The sequence below is a fragment of the Zea mays genome, chromosome 9, assembly GCF_902167145.1.
Source record: "Zea mays cultivar B73 chromosome 9, Zm-B73-REFERENCE-NAM-5.0, whole genome shotgun sequence".
Lineage (NCBI taxonomy): Eukaryota > Viridiplantae > Streptophyta > Magnoliopsida > Poales > Poaceae > Zea > Zea mays.
The window spans coordinates 60,913,513-60,931,138 of NC_050104.1; positions in this window are offsets into that span (position 1 = coordinate 60,913,513).

The following is a 17,626-nucleotide window of genomic DNA, read 5'->3' on the forward strand; positions in this document are numbered from 1 at the left end:
GATGACTTTTGATTAGTATGTTTCTTTTAGTTAATCAATTAAGCTATGTATTCCAATTTCCACATTATTAATTTTCATATTATTTGTTTTATATACTGTGGTTTGACATTAATTTATCTACAGTTGAACATGTTCAAGCATAGGAGATCGAGGAGGAGTGGGGGCAGCGCGGCCAGCGAGGACAGCTCGGGCAGTGGGCTTTTTCAGGGCACCTCACAGAGCCGACAGAGGCAGCAGCAACTTCTCGACTGTCTAGACGAAGTGCAAGGTGAGGAGGGTGAGCAGGAGACTCCTCAGCAGGATGCTCATGTGCAGGGTGAGGAGGGTGAGCAGGATGACGAGGGTGAGCAGGATGAGGAGGTTGACCCAATGGGGGCAGGCAGCGCGGGCGACGCGTCAGATGGTTCTACGTCGTTCAGGTATTATTATGCATATTAGTTTAATTGATATTAGTTTCTAATCATTCCATCATATTGAATTTACTTGTATACTTAGGTATAAGAAGAGCAATGCGCTTGGTCCGAGACCTGCCGAGAGGAGGCTCATCCGGCCGCATGGAGAATGGTGGGGCTTATTTCTGTTGTGTTAATTTTTTAATGTGAACGTGATTGCACTAGTTTACTTGTTTTATTAATTTTTGTAGGTCATGGGAAGACTTGACTTGGGACGGTACAGGCAGACGTCCCAAGGTGAACGCGGTGTTGGGTAGCCTCTGTCGCTTCTACTACCCTGGCATGGTGGAGCTCAATGGCGAGAGGTTCGCGGCTATGCAGTGGGCTGACTGGGGTCTAAAGGACTATGTCGAGCCAGGGGAGTCAGGGGAAAGCAGTAGCGGAGGGGGAAGTTCGGAAAAAAATGAAGGACTTGTCAGGTGGCTGTGTGGGACGAGTTCTGGGTGAGTTTACTTTCGTATATAAGCAATTCATTGAATTATTACTTCTCCTAATCTTACTTTAACTTAACTTCTCCATTGATATGTAGGGGAGGTTCCAATTGCCGGATGACATCGAGGAGGATCAGGCTCAGTGGACACGTGTGAAGAGGCACTTTCGGAAGTGCGCTGATAAGATAATCAAGGATGCCATGTACAATGCTCGCATCGCGGCCGTCAACTACTACTACAAGAAGATAAAGGGTCAGAAAATGAGCAAAGCATTAGGGGCCAATGAGATCTACCTCACAGAGGAGCAGTACCTGGAGAGCGTTGTGGATTGGCTGTCGAAGGACATGGAAGCCTGGAGGTGGTTGGCTAAGAGATGGGCGTCGCCTGAGTGGATTGCAGAGTCCAACAAGCACCGTGCCAACCGTGGCACTGAAGGACCGGGGCACAGGTACGGCGCTGATGGACACCTTGGTACCGCACGCCGCATGGTAAGTATATAAATCAAACTTGTATGTTACATCTATGAAAATTATATGGTTTAACTCTTGTTTTTCATGCAGGAAGCTGAAAGTGGCGTTTCTCCAAGTTTTATGGAGGTTTACGTCCGTGGTCACCGTGGCCCTGATCCGGCGAACCCTGATGTGCTATGCAGTGAGGCGGCAAGGGAGAAAATGGTAAACAAGTTTGTATTTACGAATTAAATTGCATGTTTTGTGTTTAACTCCAACTCTAACTTTCTTTGCAGAATGCATATGGGGAGGAAATGACTCAACGCCATGGGCCTGACTTCGACTGGATGCATTCAGACTTAGATGCCTCGGCGTTGTACCACAGTGGTGGGGGTAGAAAGCATGGCAGGTGAGGTGTTTGTGTTTGATTCGACGATTTCATTAACAAGAATGTGTCCACTTAATGGCTCAACTATGTGCATCATGCAGGTTTGCCTTTGGCACCGGCGTTGTGGAGTACAACAGGACATTAGGTCAAGGGAAGGCATCGTCTTCGGGAGGGAGTTCTCGCTCCTCCAGGTCTGCTCGAGAGGCTCAGCTGGAGGAGGAGACTCGGGCAGCACAGGAGCAGGCTCGAGCAGCACAGGAGCAGGCTCGAGCAGCGCAGGAGCAGGTTGGGCAGCTGACGCAATATATGGCTTCTTATTTTCAGGTAATTCGTCTATCTCATCACGTGTCGTCATTGAATTCAAAGTATAATGTTGCGATTCTAACGTTGCATCCATTTGCAGGAAATGACTACTAGACTCGGCCCTGATATGAACTTGCCCGCTTTTCGCCCTCCCCAGGTAACACTATCTGAACACTTCAATTCCATAGCAACTCTTTCTTTATTATCAAAAATGGCTCGCAGGCACAAGGATGGGGACAGTGGCCAGGACAAGCTCCAGCGTCGCAGCCACAGTGGACTGGTGTTGGGTGGACGCAGGCACCTCCAGGCACTTGGACGCCTCCACCCCAAGGATCGCAGCCAGTCCCGGGATGGGTGCCACCGGTCTCCCAGCCACCGGCGGGCTCTCAGCCATTTCAAGCGTGGCCACCGACGGGGTGGGTGCCACCACCTCTGGGGTGGCCACCACAACAGTACCCGTGGATGCATGCACAGCCTCCTCCTCACCATGGATCACAGGTGACGTTCCATGTTTACTTTTATGCAAATATTGACCAAACACAGCAATGTATATGTATACAGCCTTATTTGAATGATTGATGAATTGCAGGGTTCAGCGTCACATGCTCATGGATCGGAGGGTGGTGTCAACGTCCAAGACTTCCTCGTCCATGGTGCTGGAGGGAGTGGCCACCTTCCTGGTGGCGGAGGAGGGAGTGGCCAAAACTCCCACAGCCCGCCGGAGTGATCAGTGAGGAGTGAGTAGTTAGTAGCTTATGGACTTATGGACTCTAGACTTATGGACTAGAGTTTTGTGAATTGTGTATTTGAATGGACAATGGACTTTTGGACTTATGGATACTCTAAACTTATGTGAATGGACTATTTATGTATATGTGAATGTGTTTTGTGAATTATGTATTAGGCTTGTGAATCTGTATATGTGATATTGTGTATATTGCTGTGAATTATTAATAGGTGCAGAAAAATCTGTTTTGGGGGGGGAACCATCAATTTTCGTCGGCCTCAGTGGTGGCCGACGAAAATATGTTCCCAGGCTATTTTCGTCGGCCACCACCTAGGCCGACGAAAATATGTTCCCAGGATATTTTCGTCGGCCACTCAAGGCTGACGAAACTATCCTGGCGTATTTTCGTCGGCCACCCCCGGCCGACGAAAATAAATGGGCGACTCACTATTTTCGTCGGTTTTGCGAAAACCGACGAAAATAGGTTATTTTCGTCGGTACCGACGAAAATAGACGTCTATTTTCGTCGAACTTATTTTCGGCGGCTATTTTCGTCGGCAGGCCGACGAAAATACTATATTTTCGTCGGTTTAGGCTTATTTTCGTGGGTTTTTGGCCCACGAAAATTTAGGCGTTTCCTGTAGTGTGCGCTGAGGTGGTGCAGGGGGCATCTCTGGCTAAAGTGTAGGGGAAGGCGGACTCTCGGACTCCACCTCCTGCTGAGGCGAGGGGGAAGAGTCCTGCTGCTCCTGCTCCTACTCCTAGCATTGACGCTTCTGCTCCTCGTGCAGGTGACGATGCAATCTCTCCAGCTGACTGGACTGACTTAGCACCGTGCGACGCAGTGGACGCTCCGCCAGGCGAGAAGGCAAAAAGGGAATCACAGACTTACGTGCAGTGCACCTGATACGGGTCATCTACAAAAGACATCGTAAGCACAAGAGTAAGAGTAGAACTATGAGACCAGAAAGTAAACAGGTAGAAAAGTGAGACAAAACCTTTTGAGGTCAGTAAATAACATAGAGTTGGTCAAGATGACCAACTTTTGAAAGAACTTTAAGGTCAGGGTAAGAGTAGGGGTCTAAAGTCCTTAGGTCGACCATTCTAGTCTAGGTTAGCGGTCCTACAGTCAGCAAGGCTTTGATACCACTTATGTCACACCCGGTTTTGGAAGGTAAACCGAATGCGAACCATGTACGTGCCAAGATCAGAAACTCACGTACACAGCGATTACATAATTGGACATCATCACACAATGCTTGAAATAAATAGAGGAAAGGTACTTTATTACATCAAGATGTCCAAGACATCCACAGAGTCTAATACATAACCATTGTTCAACATAATTATCAAAGTGCGGAAATACGAAACGTAGATGCTAAGCCTACACAGGCAACTGACTGAGGGTTTGCCACTAAGAAAGAACTAGAACTCGTCGTAGTCCTGAAACTCCTCGAAATCTTCCATGTTGCTAGCATCACCTCCTGAGTACTGAGTACAGTGGAGACAACCTGGGGTGGGGGTGGTGTGTAAAGCAAGGGTGAGTACACATCAACGTACTCAGCAAATGTCCCCTTTGGCTAAAGTGGACTAGCTGTATATGGGGTTGAGATTAAGTAGTTGCTTTTAAGTTAGTCAAGTATTTATTATTATTAGTAGAGCCAAGTTTTTAGTAATAAACCCAGTTATTACCCAAAAGTACCTCCTCAAAAGAGGAAATACCCAAGATCAGATTTTATAACATCATAGTTAATCATCAACATAAAAGTACCCGAAGTTCTTCTAATCAAAGAGGATCCCAAGGCTGCTCTTAACCGTGAGCTCGACTGATATACCAGCTTTTAACACTCTGCGGAGGTTGTACACTTTACCCACAAGTCGTGATCCCTTTATGCCTCAGGTCGATCAAACCATCAAACACTACCAAGGTGAGTCGGCAAGGTTTCACTACTTAGCCTTTATAAAGACTCCCCTGGTGCATAGCTGCTCGTTAGATTTCGCCAGTCGTACAAACGCAGTACACCTCTCCAAGGTGGGTGACTAACAAAAACCAAATCGAATGAACCTCTGCACCCCAACCTTGGCAGAGCGAGCACTATGCCCCGACCCCCATTGACGGCCCTCCGGCAAAGCCAACTACACCCCCAGGTTCGTCTAATTAATCGGCTAAGGGCATCCCATTCCACCCTCCTGGTTGTACTGTTATCCCGGGTGGTCACTCCACGAACAGGTCCTTACGGAGAGGTACTCAGGAAAAAGGCCTGAGTCCCCTAAGGTAACTCAAAATCAGCAACAAATTCAGGACAACAGTATCGTATCATGAATGTTCACATCTTGTTCATTGATTAAGTTAAGGCAATAGCAACATGCTAACCATGGTAACCCAAAAGGTAAACAAGGATAAGTGGATACAGACTAGTCAATCCTTAGATTTCATAAAGTAATGCGGGACAATGAATTATAAAGTATGTAGGACATATTGGTTCAAAGGACACTTGCCTTCACCAGGTTGTTGCTTAGAGGGATGTTCGGCAACACACTCAGGAACCATGAGCTGCTCGTTGTCTAAATAAGGCGAGCATGCATTCAATACATTTGGAAAGTACAAATGAACAACACACCAAACATGTACAAACATTGGAACACATCTTAAAAAGGCACAATACTACATAAGGGATAATGAATTCAAAGTATAACATGAGCTATAACATACCTTAATTTTATTTGAAAATAGATTACTATTTCCCTAAGTGTTATTTACAAGTACATAATCATAGACCAATTTATTTTATTGTGATCTATAATTTAGAACAGAGATGAACTTACATATTACTAATCTCACAAGCTTAAACAAGTTTAAATCTCTAAGGTTCTCCTTTTATTTATTTTATTAAATAAATAAAACTACATCTACATTAGTTCATATTCAATCCTAAAAAATTAGATTGTGCAGACAGTAAGTGAAACCATTTTATTTAAACAGGGAATAATTCTATGAATATTTTGAAATTTGAATCACTAAATTTGGAGTTCATATGCAAAAGTTATGAAATCAACAAGTTTGGGAATTCAAGATATGAAATTAGGGCTAATTCTGTGAATACTTAAAAGTCCAGGGCTAAGTCTGCAAGATTACAGGGGCTTGCGCGAGAAAACCAGGGACGGCGGGTTGATTTCTAGTAAACCGAGGGTCTCTTTAATAAAACAGCTACGCGAAGGGGTATCGGGTGAATCTATTCGTCAGATCTAAAACCAACGGCTGAGATTAGATCTGCGTCCGAGGGCACGCGCGAGCGGGCGGGCGAGCGCTGACAGGCGGGCCAGGGAGTGTCATCGACAGGGGGAAAACACGTTGACCGAGCGGGCCCAGCGCCAGGGGGGAAACAGACTGCTACAGGGATCCGAGCGGGTCCGAGGGGGTCCGAGGAGGTCCGAGCCGTTCGATCAAGATCGGACGGGGAAATCAGACCGGGAATGATGAGCGGCTGCGAATGGCACTGACAGGCGGGACAGGGCGTCAGGCGCGAGTGCGCGAAGCGGTATTCCGCGTTCCGAGCCGTTCGATCAGAATCGGACGGAGGGGATCAGACCGGGGAAACAGACAGCTGCGGGCGAAGCCGCTCCTCTCCGCGGCGGTGAAGTCGCCGGAGTTGGGCAGAGGGGAAGAGGGCGCCACGACGAACTAAGTGGCAGGGAAGAAGCCATGAATCCACGGGCAGAGAGGGTAGAACGGCTGTGAGAAGGTCTCGAGCGGGTCGGAGAAACTCCGGTGAGCCATTCTGGACATGGGGCGGGGACTTAAGGCGTGCTAAGACCTTGGCTAACTTCAGCAGAGGCAGGGGTGACACAGAGACCTACTCCGGTGAACTAGACCGGGCCAAATCGGCCGGCCACCGCACGAGAACGGCGGACCGCCACGGCCGAACACCGGCGAGGGTGAAATTGGCCGAGCACAGGGCACAATAAGGGAAATTGGGCATGGGGACGGGTGTCTCACCTTGGGGCGGAGCTCGGGGAGGCTTAGGGCGATCTCCGGCGAACTGGATGGCTGGGGACGCGGGCGCGGGTCTCCGGCGGCGGCTGGCGGCGAGGACAGCGCGCGAGAGAGGGTGAAGCTTCACGAAATGAGGTGAGGGGTGTGCGCGGGGCACCGGCGGGGCTATAAGAAGAGAGTTGGGCGCATGGGCGGGCGTCGTGGCCGAGAAACCCGGCGACGTGCGCGAGTGCGCATGCGTCGGTCCACGGCGACGCGTGGAGAGGGCGGAGCTGACAGGGCTGGCCCACGGCGCAGAGAGAGAGGACAAGGGCGTGTGGGCAACAGCTTGACGACTGGCAATCCGGGTCCACGAGACAGAGAGAGAAAGAGAGCGTGTGGGCGAAGGAAAACTGGCGCCGACAGATCGGCCCCATCGGGCAGAGAGCGAGAGAGAGAGAGAGAGAGAGAGAGAGCGCGCGGGGGAGAGGGGAACTGCCGCTGACAGGCGGGGTCCGCCAGTTAGGGGCGGCAGGCGCGCGGGCGCGCGACCTGGCTGGGCTTAACTAGGCCGAATGGGCTGCTTTCTCTTTTTCTTTCTCTGGATTTTCTAATTTCTTTTCTATTTCTTTTTCCATAGGATTTTCAAATCCAAATTCAAACTAGGTTTCAAATTCAAATAAATTCAAACATGTGCAACACTTCAAAGAGTATTTTAAGCTCAGCATGATGCAACATGTCATGACCCAAAATGTTTTAGCAAAATAAATAATTAAATCTCTCTCACTTAAGATAATTCCACTTAAAAGGGAGAAAGGGAGAGAGAATCTAGAGAGAGAGAAAATCTAGAGTGAGAAAAGGAGGAGTAACACCTGATTTTGGGTGATAATTAGAAAGAAATTTTATACCCCCAAAATCAGGGTGTTACAACGCGCGCCATTCGCGTGTGTCACGCGTCGTTCGCACGTATCGCGCGTTATTCACGCGCGAGATCAAATTGTTTTCGCTTATAAACACTCATGTTAATAACGTTAATTCGTTTGGTCACATATTTTAGATAATTAACTTAAGGTTTGCTCGACTAATATTTATTAGATTAATATTCCAATTAGATTAAATGTGTAGTGTTCAACTTGCGCTTTTATAATAAACATTAACATGGCTAATATGAACTTAACTACTTTTTATTTATTTAATATCTGTTTAGTATAAACGCGTCTTCTATTTAGTATTTTCTCGTCTGTCGCGTGAGCTGTTCCGCACGTGATGGCGTGCTGGTTCACGCGTCGTTCGCGCTGGTCATGCGCACTATTTCGTGTGTCGTCAGCATGTTATGTCGTGCGTGTCTGCGCGATGTTTCGCACGCTGTAGTGTTGTTTCGCGTGTCGTAAAATCGTCTCGCTTAGAATCTGTTGTTTTAATTAAATTACTTATTTTAACTGACAACTGTTGGTGTAGCAGATTAATTGGAAGTAGATAGTAGTTATAATTAATATGATTATGTCGAATTAAAATGCTCTAATTAATACTTGTTTAGCGTAAACACGTTAACTTCTCGACCGTAGCTCCGACTGTCGCGTTTCTCTTCGACGCGTGACCATAGTGGCGCGCTCTATTTCATATTGCATATTTTTATTATGTTTTCCTTGACATGGTGTAATGTTCTTATGCATATATATGTTTGTTTGCTTGTGCCTGTCCGTCTTTGCTTCGCGTTGTGATTATAATGCGGCCCATTCCCGAGCTTTGGGGCATCAAAAAGAACGCGTTGGTGACCAAATGATCAAGTTCTTTGAGTTCTACAAGATTGAAGACCCTGAGCATCTGTTTGGTGAAGGCAAGTATCATCTGACCCATTATGTCCTATTTACTTTATAATTCACTGTCCTGCATACTATAAACAACCTAAGGATTGACTAGCTTTCTATTTACCTTGTCTTTGATTACCTTTTGGGTTACGATGGTTAACTTCATGCTAGCGCTTTACTTTAATCAATGAACATGATGAGATACAATGATGATACTATGGTTTTATTCTGGATATGATGATATACTTGTGGTATTTAAGGGGACTTGAGCTGTTTCTCGAGTGCCTCTCTGTAAGGACTGGTTCGTTGGATGACTGCCCGGGAAAACAGTGCAACCATGAGGGTGGAATTTGACGCCCTTAGCTGAATAATTATAGGAACTGGAGTGTATTTCGCTTCGCCGTCGTGCTGTTAATGGGGCTTGGTGTATGCGGCTCGCTCTGCCAAGGTTGGTTCACCCCCTTGGGGAGGAGTGCGGTGCATTTAGGAAACCTAACGGGCGACTACAGCCTTAGGGAATCCTTGTAAAGGCTTCGTAGTGAATCCCTGGCTATTCACCTTGGGAGTGAATAAGGGTCTTGCAAGCCCGGGCTAGAGAGGGAATCACGACTTGTGGGTAAAGTGCGCAACCTCTGCAGAGTGTTATGAAACTAATATATCAGGCGTGCTCGCGGTTATGAGCGGCCAAGGGAGCTCCATTGATTAGAGACACATTGATAAGAGATGCTTTGTTTACAGATGATGATGAGGATAATGTTGGTTTCTATTATGATTATGATTATGGTTTCTGGTATTCTTTTTGTTTGGAAAGAGTACTTTTGGGTTAACAACTTGGGTTAATGTTAAAACCTGGCTCTCTACTAGTAATAATTATCGGATCAACTAAAAGCAACTGCTTGACCTTAACCCCACATAAAGCTAGTCCACCTCAACCAAACGGGACCTTTGCTGAGTACGTTGATGTGTACTCACTCTTGCTTTCACCAAACACCAGGTTGCCTTTGGTGCAATCTATGCTCAGGTAAAGAAGAAGGTGTCGAGGCGGATCTCCAGGAGTTCCAGGACTTCGGCGAGTTCGAGGTTTAGGCTAGCGACCTCCCCCAGTCAGCTGCCTGTGGTGGGTTATTTACGTTGGCTACGTTTCTCTTATGTGCACTTTGATTTATATTATGTAAATGGCTCTAGTCTGTAATATTATTACTTACTCTTTATTGTTATTCAAAGCATTGTGCTATGATGAGTCATTTATGTAATCGTTGTGTACGTTAATTTCTGATCCTAGCACGTATATGGTTCGCATTCGGTTTACCTTCTAAAACCGGGTGTGACACTAGGTATAACCCGCGACGATGCTGGTAGACTACACAACGTTACTCGATGGACCAAGTGTGTCGGTCGAAGGCCTGACGCTGCAAGGTATCGAGAGCGTCGTGGAAGTGACACCCGCGAGCGGCGTCGCGAGTAATGGGTCTAGCGATCCATCCCTCTGGCTCCGGCTCCTTTGAGAGCTCCGTGCCGTGGCTCGAACTGCCACCGGCGTCGTCATCTCCATCTCCGTCTCCGTCAGGGTCTCCTCTAGCAGCCGGGATGCCCTGTGGTGGTGCAGGGGGCATCTCTGGCTGAGGTGTAGGGGAAGGCGGCCTCTCAGACTCCACCTCCTGCTGAGGCGAGGGGGAAGAGTCATGTTGCTCCTGCTCCTGGCGTCGGCGCTCCTGCTCCTCGTGCAGGCGAGGATGCAGTCTCTCTAGGTGACTGGACTGACCTGGCACCGTGCGACGCAGTGGACGCTCCGCCAGGTGAAGAAGCCAAAAAGGGGATCACAGACTTACGTGCAGTGCACCTAAGACGAGCCAACTACAAAAGACGTCGTAAGCACAAGAGTAAGAGTAGAACTATGAGACCAGAAAGTAAACAGAAAGAAAAGTGGGACAAAACTTTTGAGATAAGTAAATAACATAGTGTTGGTCAAGATGACCAACTTTTGAAAGGACACTAAGGTCAAGGTAAGAGTAGGGGTCTGTTGGAACTTGCTCTCCTGGGCAAGATGATCCAACGGGGGAGTGAAAGGAATGCAAACAAGGTTTCAACTCGAGATGGTGATTGCTCTGTTAATCCAGCCTCTCAAGGGCACTGTACGGGGGTATTTATAGGTGCCTAAGTGCCCAATGTCTTGATGTAAGGACGCATGTGCCCTCAGGCACCTGGACTATCCCCGGAATATTCCCATAAGAGAGGGTTACAGACTGTCATTACAGAAAAGCCATTACAAGTCGGGCCCGTAACACACTTCTCCGTGCGGGGCCTGTTACAATGGGCCGAATCCCACGTGGGCCTCCAGGTTGGGTGAGGATGTGGGACGGGGCGACCTCGTCGTAGGCCTTCATCTTGTAGTGTATAGGACGAAGGGTGGACCCCGCCGGTTGTTTTGCCTCCGTTGGTGCAGCGAGATTGACGAAGGCTTGGAGCGAAGGGTAGCGTCTTCGCCTTCGCCCCAACATTTGCCCTCCGAGGGACCAGTTCGACTAAGTCATCTGGTGTCGAAGACGTCGCTAGATGGTGGAGACGCTGCCCTCGCTCGAAGTGGTTTCGCGGGGGTTTTTTATGTGACCGTTGACGGACGCAGTACTGTTGGACTGCGTGTTTCCCAAAGCGTTGTGTCCTGTGTATAAAAGGGGGGCGCGGGTCAGGTTCTCTTACCTTTCTGTGCGCTACAAAACCCTAGCCTCCTTTTGAAACCGTTCGCCCGCTCGCCTGCCCTTCTTGCTCCTGCTCGTCGGAGATCTGGCCCGCGTCAAGCAGACCGCTCGCCGCCACCGACGGTACGTAGCCATGTCGTCTTCTTCCTCGTCTGCTGCAAACACGCCACCGGCCGACGCATCATCCGAGGATACCTTGAGCAATGTGGCGGCAGAGGAGCTACATCCGGGTGATACGGTGGAGTTCGGCGTTTCGAGGATTTTCTCGGTCCGCGTTCAGGATATGCAGCAGCTGGGGTATTTTGGCAGCGGAGTTGGGCGTGTCCCGGGGCGGAGGAGGTTCCCGAGCCCGAGGGCGAGTTGGTCGTGTTTGAGGCGTTTTTCACCGCTGGCCTTCGTTTGCCTGCACATCACTTTGTGGCGGAGGTCCTGTAGAGTTTTGAGGTCCAGGTCCACCAGCTGACACCTAACGCCATGGTGGCCCTGGCGAAGTATGTCTGGGCGGCGACTTTGTATGGCGGTCAACCTTCTGTGGAGGTCTTTGCCAAACATTAGTGTCTGCATTGGCAAAAAAGAAAAATTGGACATAAGATTGCACAATTTGGATCATGCACGTTTACGCCGAGGACCGGGAAGACTTCGATGGAAGTCATGGAGTAAGTTCCCTGTGCCCGCAATAAGTGAGGCAACTGGTGGGATTTCTGGTTTTATGTTTCCGAGGGCGAAGTCGAAAACTACCCAGGGCTCCCTGTGGCCGTGATGTGCTCCCATTATTATGTGGCGTACCCGCAATTTGAGGTGGCGTAGGATGATGAAGATGAAGGAGGCCTTCGGTGCGCTGCCCGCATGAGTAGCGGGCGCGATTTAGTTGAGGAATTCATCGGGTATGGGGTATGGCCCTTGGCACATGGCTGGGTGTTGGGCGAAGTATGCCCTCGCGAGATTCCCTCCCTGGGTGGGCAACGAGTGCGAAGTCCAGCCTTCGCGTTGGATCTGCATGGCCGGGATCCCGCCGCATTCGTGCGTGAAGCGGAAGACGGGGCTGCATGTATTGTGGGGTGTTATGTGCCTAGGACGGAGGCCCTGTGGAGTTGGGATATCCGTGGATCCAACTTTCGCCTGAATAGGGTCTTCGAGCTGAATCGCTTGTCGTACGGCGGCTATCCCGGGGATGACCCTGTCGACCACCGCGGGAAGAGGCCAGTGGCCGTGACTGAGGAAGGCCCTTCGTAGGAGGCCGCCCCAGCCATGAAGAAGAGAAAAATAGGTACTGCAGTGGGGGACTGGGGGTCTCCGATAGTTTTGCTATGGAGTTGATGGGGACTTGCGCAGCCCTCGGGGGAAGGATGTCTTTGCCCGACCTCCGGGAGTCTTCGGCGTGAATTCTGGAGGTTACCGGGGGTAGATGGCTCAAGAATGTTCTGATCCCCCGCACGGCTGGCGAAGACTTCTTTACGTCTCGCATGGCTCGTGACTTGAAGGTTTTTCCTTACGGACGGAATATTACTGTTGTTGTATCGGCAGTGATGGAGAGGGACCGTCAAGATGCTGCGTAGAAATGCCGGGCGGTCGTCAGGATCGCGGATCCTATGCGCGAGGCGAAGAAGGCGTGGGGGAGCGCGAAGGCTGCTGCCTCTGGCAGTAGCAAACCGGTGCCGGCTGCGAAACCGGCCACCCCGGGCACAGCAAGGCGTCGGCGAGTGCGAAGGCTGCCGCCCCTGGCGGGAGCAAGCCGCCCCCGGGTGGCCCCATGAAAGGACGAAGGCCGCCTTCACTGGCGCGACGTGTTGCCGACTTCGGCATGGACATCAGTGTCGATGATTATTTTGTTGGTAAGTGCAGTTTATTCTGGATCTACTAGGCCTTTAACCAGTATCATGGTGCAGGGTCGGGTGAGGGTCAACTAGCTGTTGTCCCGCCTCCGATGGCAACCACTTCGCCAACGGCGGTGGCTGGGGTGAAGGGTGTCGCGCGGGACCCGTGGGCCACTTTCTGCGCGAGCGGCGAGATTTTGTAGGCCGCTGCCGCCAAGGACGTGGTGGGCTCCATGTCTCATCGACTGAGGGAAGCGTCGCAGCAGCTGTCACAGCAGCTGAAGCGAGTAAGTTGTGTTGGACTTCGATGTTTGTTGTTTTTATGAGGATTCGGGTCTCATGGGTTTATTTGTCAGGCGGTCGACTTCGCCGACCACGTCGCGTCGGGTGCCTTGACTGCGGACGTTGTTGCTGAGGTCGAGAGTCTCCGGGCACAGCATGCGGATGCTGTGCGGGAGAAGTCGGCTGCGGAAAGCAAAAGCCACAAGCTATCGGAGAAGGTGGCTGTCGGTGTTTTGGGTCCGACCGCACACCCGGGGTTGCCCCTCAAGGTGTTTTTAGGAGTAGGACGGTGTCGACAACTATAGCAAAATGGTTCGTGTCGATTGCACGAGGGACAGTGGACAAGATTTACAGGTTTGAGCCGCTTAGAGATGTGTAACACCCTACGTCCTGTGAGTATGCTTGGTGAACAAGATTACAAGAGAGCTCTCTGAATTGGAGAATGCAGAGAGTTGATGTGGTTGGCTAAGTAATAGGGTCGATCGTTCTGAAGGGGTGCCCCCTAGGCCTTATATATTCGACCGTGGGGCAATACATGTGGGTACGATAACAACGAGTAGCTAAAAGATAGTGAACTGCTTGAGTTTATCTCCACGTAACCCTGCCGACTTATCCTCGCACGGCTCCGTTGCATGGGGGCTCCAGCGCGAGAAACTCGGATCTCTGTTGCGGTCACTCACTCGACGTTGTGGGCCGTCCGGGTTTGCTCCAATCCGGCCTCATGTCGCTCTGCTTTGCTGGTTGTCTCTCCCCAGGCCCACGAAAGAATGACCTTACGATTTATTGAGCCCTTGGGCCTTTCGTGAGGTCTTTTACTATTTTAGTGGACCCGGGGGATATCTATCCCCCACAAGCCCCCGATCTTTGGGTTAATTTAGAGGTAATCAGCCCAAAGATCCCATGTCCAGCTTGTAGGTGATTTGAAGAGAATGACTTCCTGTTGTCTTCTCCTGCTTTGATCACTCGTAGACCGAGGCCTAGTTTCGTGCTTGTGCCTTAGAAGTCGGCATTTCAATTCGTGGGATTCTGAACTTCATTGGGTGCACCGGAGGTGCACCCAATGGGTGTAGCCCCCAAGCTTCGAGTAGATTTTAGAAAATAATCTACTCGAAGGTCTTCCCCAGAAATTATTTCCATTTGTGCTCCTGCGTTTTGGTTGAGGGCTGGCCTTTTAATCTTGTCCCGCGCCTTAGAAGTCGGCACTATCTTGGCTTGGAATGATAATCCATGGGGTGCACCGGAGGTGCACCCAATGGGTGTAGCCCCCGACCTTCAAATGGATTTTTGAGGATAATCCATTCGAAGGTCTTCCTTTTGTGTCTCTTTGCTGAAAATTATCCTTTCTGTTTGTAGAAATTGGCATGAAGCTATTCGCATTATGCTTTGGAGGTCAGCATTATGTCATCAATATTTTGCTTCAGAGGTCAGCATATATTTTGTCTTTAGCAGCCGAGTTCGCAATCCATCCATATCTTGCTAGGTAGTGCAATTTATTTGCTCTGCGACTGATTGGACGTTTGATGGACGTTCTCTGTCTAGTCTTCACATCGCTTCTGTCGTCCATATTTTGTACTTCACTGGCTATATTTGGCTTTCCTCTGATCCTTACTGATATCTCATTTTTGTCTTGAGGTATTCACTGCGTGCCCTGCACAGATGTGACCGTTTTGAAAAATATACTGATAATTCCTGGGCGCCCCCCCCCAATGGGTGTGGGCAAGGGACGGCTTTGTACGCTGTGTGTTTTAGTCGGCTGCTTCTGAGTAGTAATGTGATGTGACGGCGGGTGTAATCATATTCTCCGCGTTGTTGACTGGAGTCCCAATGGGTGTTGTGTTGCGTGAAACGGCGTCAGCTGCCTGACGTGTCTTCAGACGGGTTGAAGTGCTTATTGAATGCTTTGCGACTGTTCAGTGACCGCGGTTGGAGGTGAGCGGTTGCCTTCTCCTTCTATAAATAACACCGTTGTCTCTCTAGCTTTTTCACATCTCTTCGCTGTTCTCTGCTGCTTCCCTCTCTTCTCTCCCTTCTGCTTCCGCCATGAGCAAGAACAACAAGCGCAAGCATGAGCCAACTCCTCCATCAGAGGAGTTTGGTGACTCGGAGTACTCAGAGGAGGAATTCTCCTCTGAGTCTGAGGGGTCTCCGGCTCCCGTCCCCCTGCGTGAGTCGTCTGACGACTCAGACGACTCCCAGGGGCTCACGGCGGAGGTCTGGACGTACATCCGGGCCATCGAGCGCTCCGGGCTCGAGGGCTCGGATGAGTCGGAGTACTCCTCGGATGAGGAGGACTCGGACGGCGGCGGCGAGGACGAGGACGACGACGACGATGGCGACGGTGACGGTGATGGCAGCGGCAGCGGCAGGGGCAGCGGCGGCGACAGCAAGGACGGTGACGGCGGCGGCAGCAGGGGCAGCGACCGGGGCGGCAGCAGCAGGGGCAGCACCAGGGGCGGCGGCGGCGGCGGCAGCAACAGGGCCAGTGGCTAGATGCCACTGGCTCTTTAGATATTAGTGTAGTATAGTTAGAATAATGTAGTAGTAATGTAGAGTAGTATAGCGTAGTGTAGTAGTAGTAGTAGTAATGTAATGTAGTAGTAGTAGTAGGGAAGTATCAACTCGCAAAGAGTTGATTTGTAAGTATGTTATCTTCCCTTCTAATGAAAGAATGATGTTGGCTTCTCCTTTATGACTTGTCTTGTTCGTTTGTGAAGCTGATTCCTTTGAGACAGTAAATGAATAACTCGGGCATCAAACTGATGCTTTTAGGAATAGCCGCCGAGCAATTTTGTAGATGGTGTCGGCGCTTTTTAGTGTAACTGCTGAGTGATCGAACACAATATCGGAGTTTTAGAGATAACTGCCGAGCGACTGAATACAATATCAGCTTTTTAGATGCAACGCCGAGTGATTGAATATGATAGCAGCGTTTTAGAGGTAACGCCGAGTGACTGGAGGGTGACGTCGGCGTTTTAGAGGTAATGCCGAGCGACTGAACGCGAAATCGGCGTTTTAGAGGCAGCGCCGACTGACTGGAGGGCGACGTCGGCATTTTAGAGGTAATGCCGAGCGACTGAACACGAAATTGGTGTTTTAGAGGCAACGCCGAGCAACTGAACACTATATCAGCGTTTTAGAGGCAACGCCGAGTGACTGGAGGGCGACGTCGGTATTTTAGAGGCAATGCCGAGCGACTGAACACGAAATCGGCGTTTGGGAGGCAACGCCGAGTGACTGGAGGGCGACGTTGGCATTTTAGAGGTAATGCCGAGCGACTGAACACGAAATTGGTGTTTTAGAGGCAACGTCGAGCAACTGAACACTATATCAGCGTTTTAGAGGCAACGCCGAGTGACTGGGGGGCGACGTCGGCATTTTTAGAGGCAAAGCCGAGCGACTGAACACGAAATCGGCGTTTTGGAGGCAACGCCGAGTGATAGCAGGCCGCGCGAGCCACTTCGAGGATGATGGCCGAGTGATGAGGTGGCGCATCGGTGTTCTGGAGGTAATCGCCGGGTGACCACGTGGCACGCTGGGGTTTTGGAAATAACCGCCGGGTGATGACTGGGCACTTTTTGAAACGGTATCTGGCACGAAAATATCCCATAAGTGCTGCGCTTTTAGCCGCCTTTGCTTTCCGTGCCCTAGTTCTTGCTTTCCCGCTTCCGAATCCTCTCTGCCATTCGCCTCCCACTTTGCTCGCTGGTAGAATCGAGATGGCACCCAAGAGGAAGACCTCGAGCTCGTCTGCTGTGGTGATTCCTCCAATCGACCCCAACAGTCAGTTGCCTTTCGCAGGTAATCACATGTCCGTCATTTCTGAAACTGAACTTCTCCACCTCGTATCCATCGGGGTTCTTCCTCCACGAGAACTCTGTTCTTGGCGGATTTGCCATGGGTTTACTGTTCCGACAAAGGATACCCATGAGTCCGTTGTTTACGCCCCTTTCCTTCTCCGCGGCCTTGGCCTTCCCATTTCTCCCTTTTTCCGCGGCCTCCTTGATTTCTATCATATTAACTTGACCCACTTGAACCCCAATTCAATTCTGCAAATCTCCATTTTCGTCCATTTATGCGAGGCCTTTCTTGGCGTGCTGCCGCATTTCGGTCTGTGGAAACACTTGTATCATTGTCGCCCTGGGATGGCCGGGGGACAACATCAGTTGGTTGGGGGTGCCAGCTTGGAGATGCGCCGCGGGAGGAAAACTGAATATCTCGAGATCCCTCTCAAGGACAGTATTAAGGGATGGCGCCTGGAGTGGTTCATAGTTGAGAATTATGGGAATTCTCTCCCCTCCCGGTC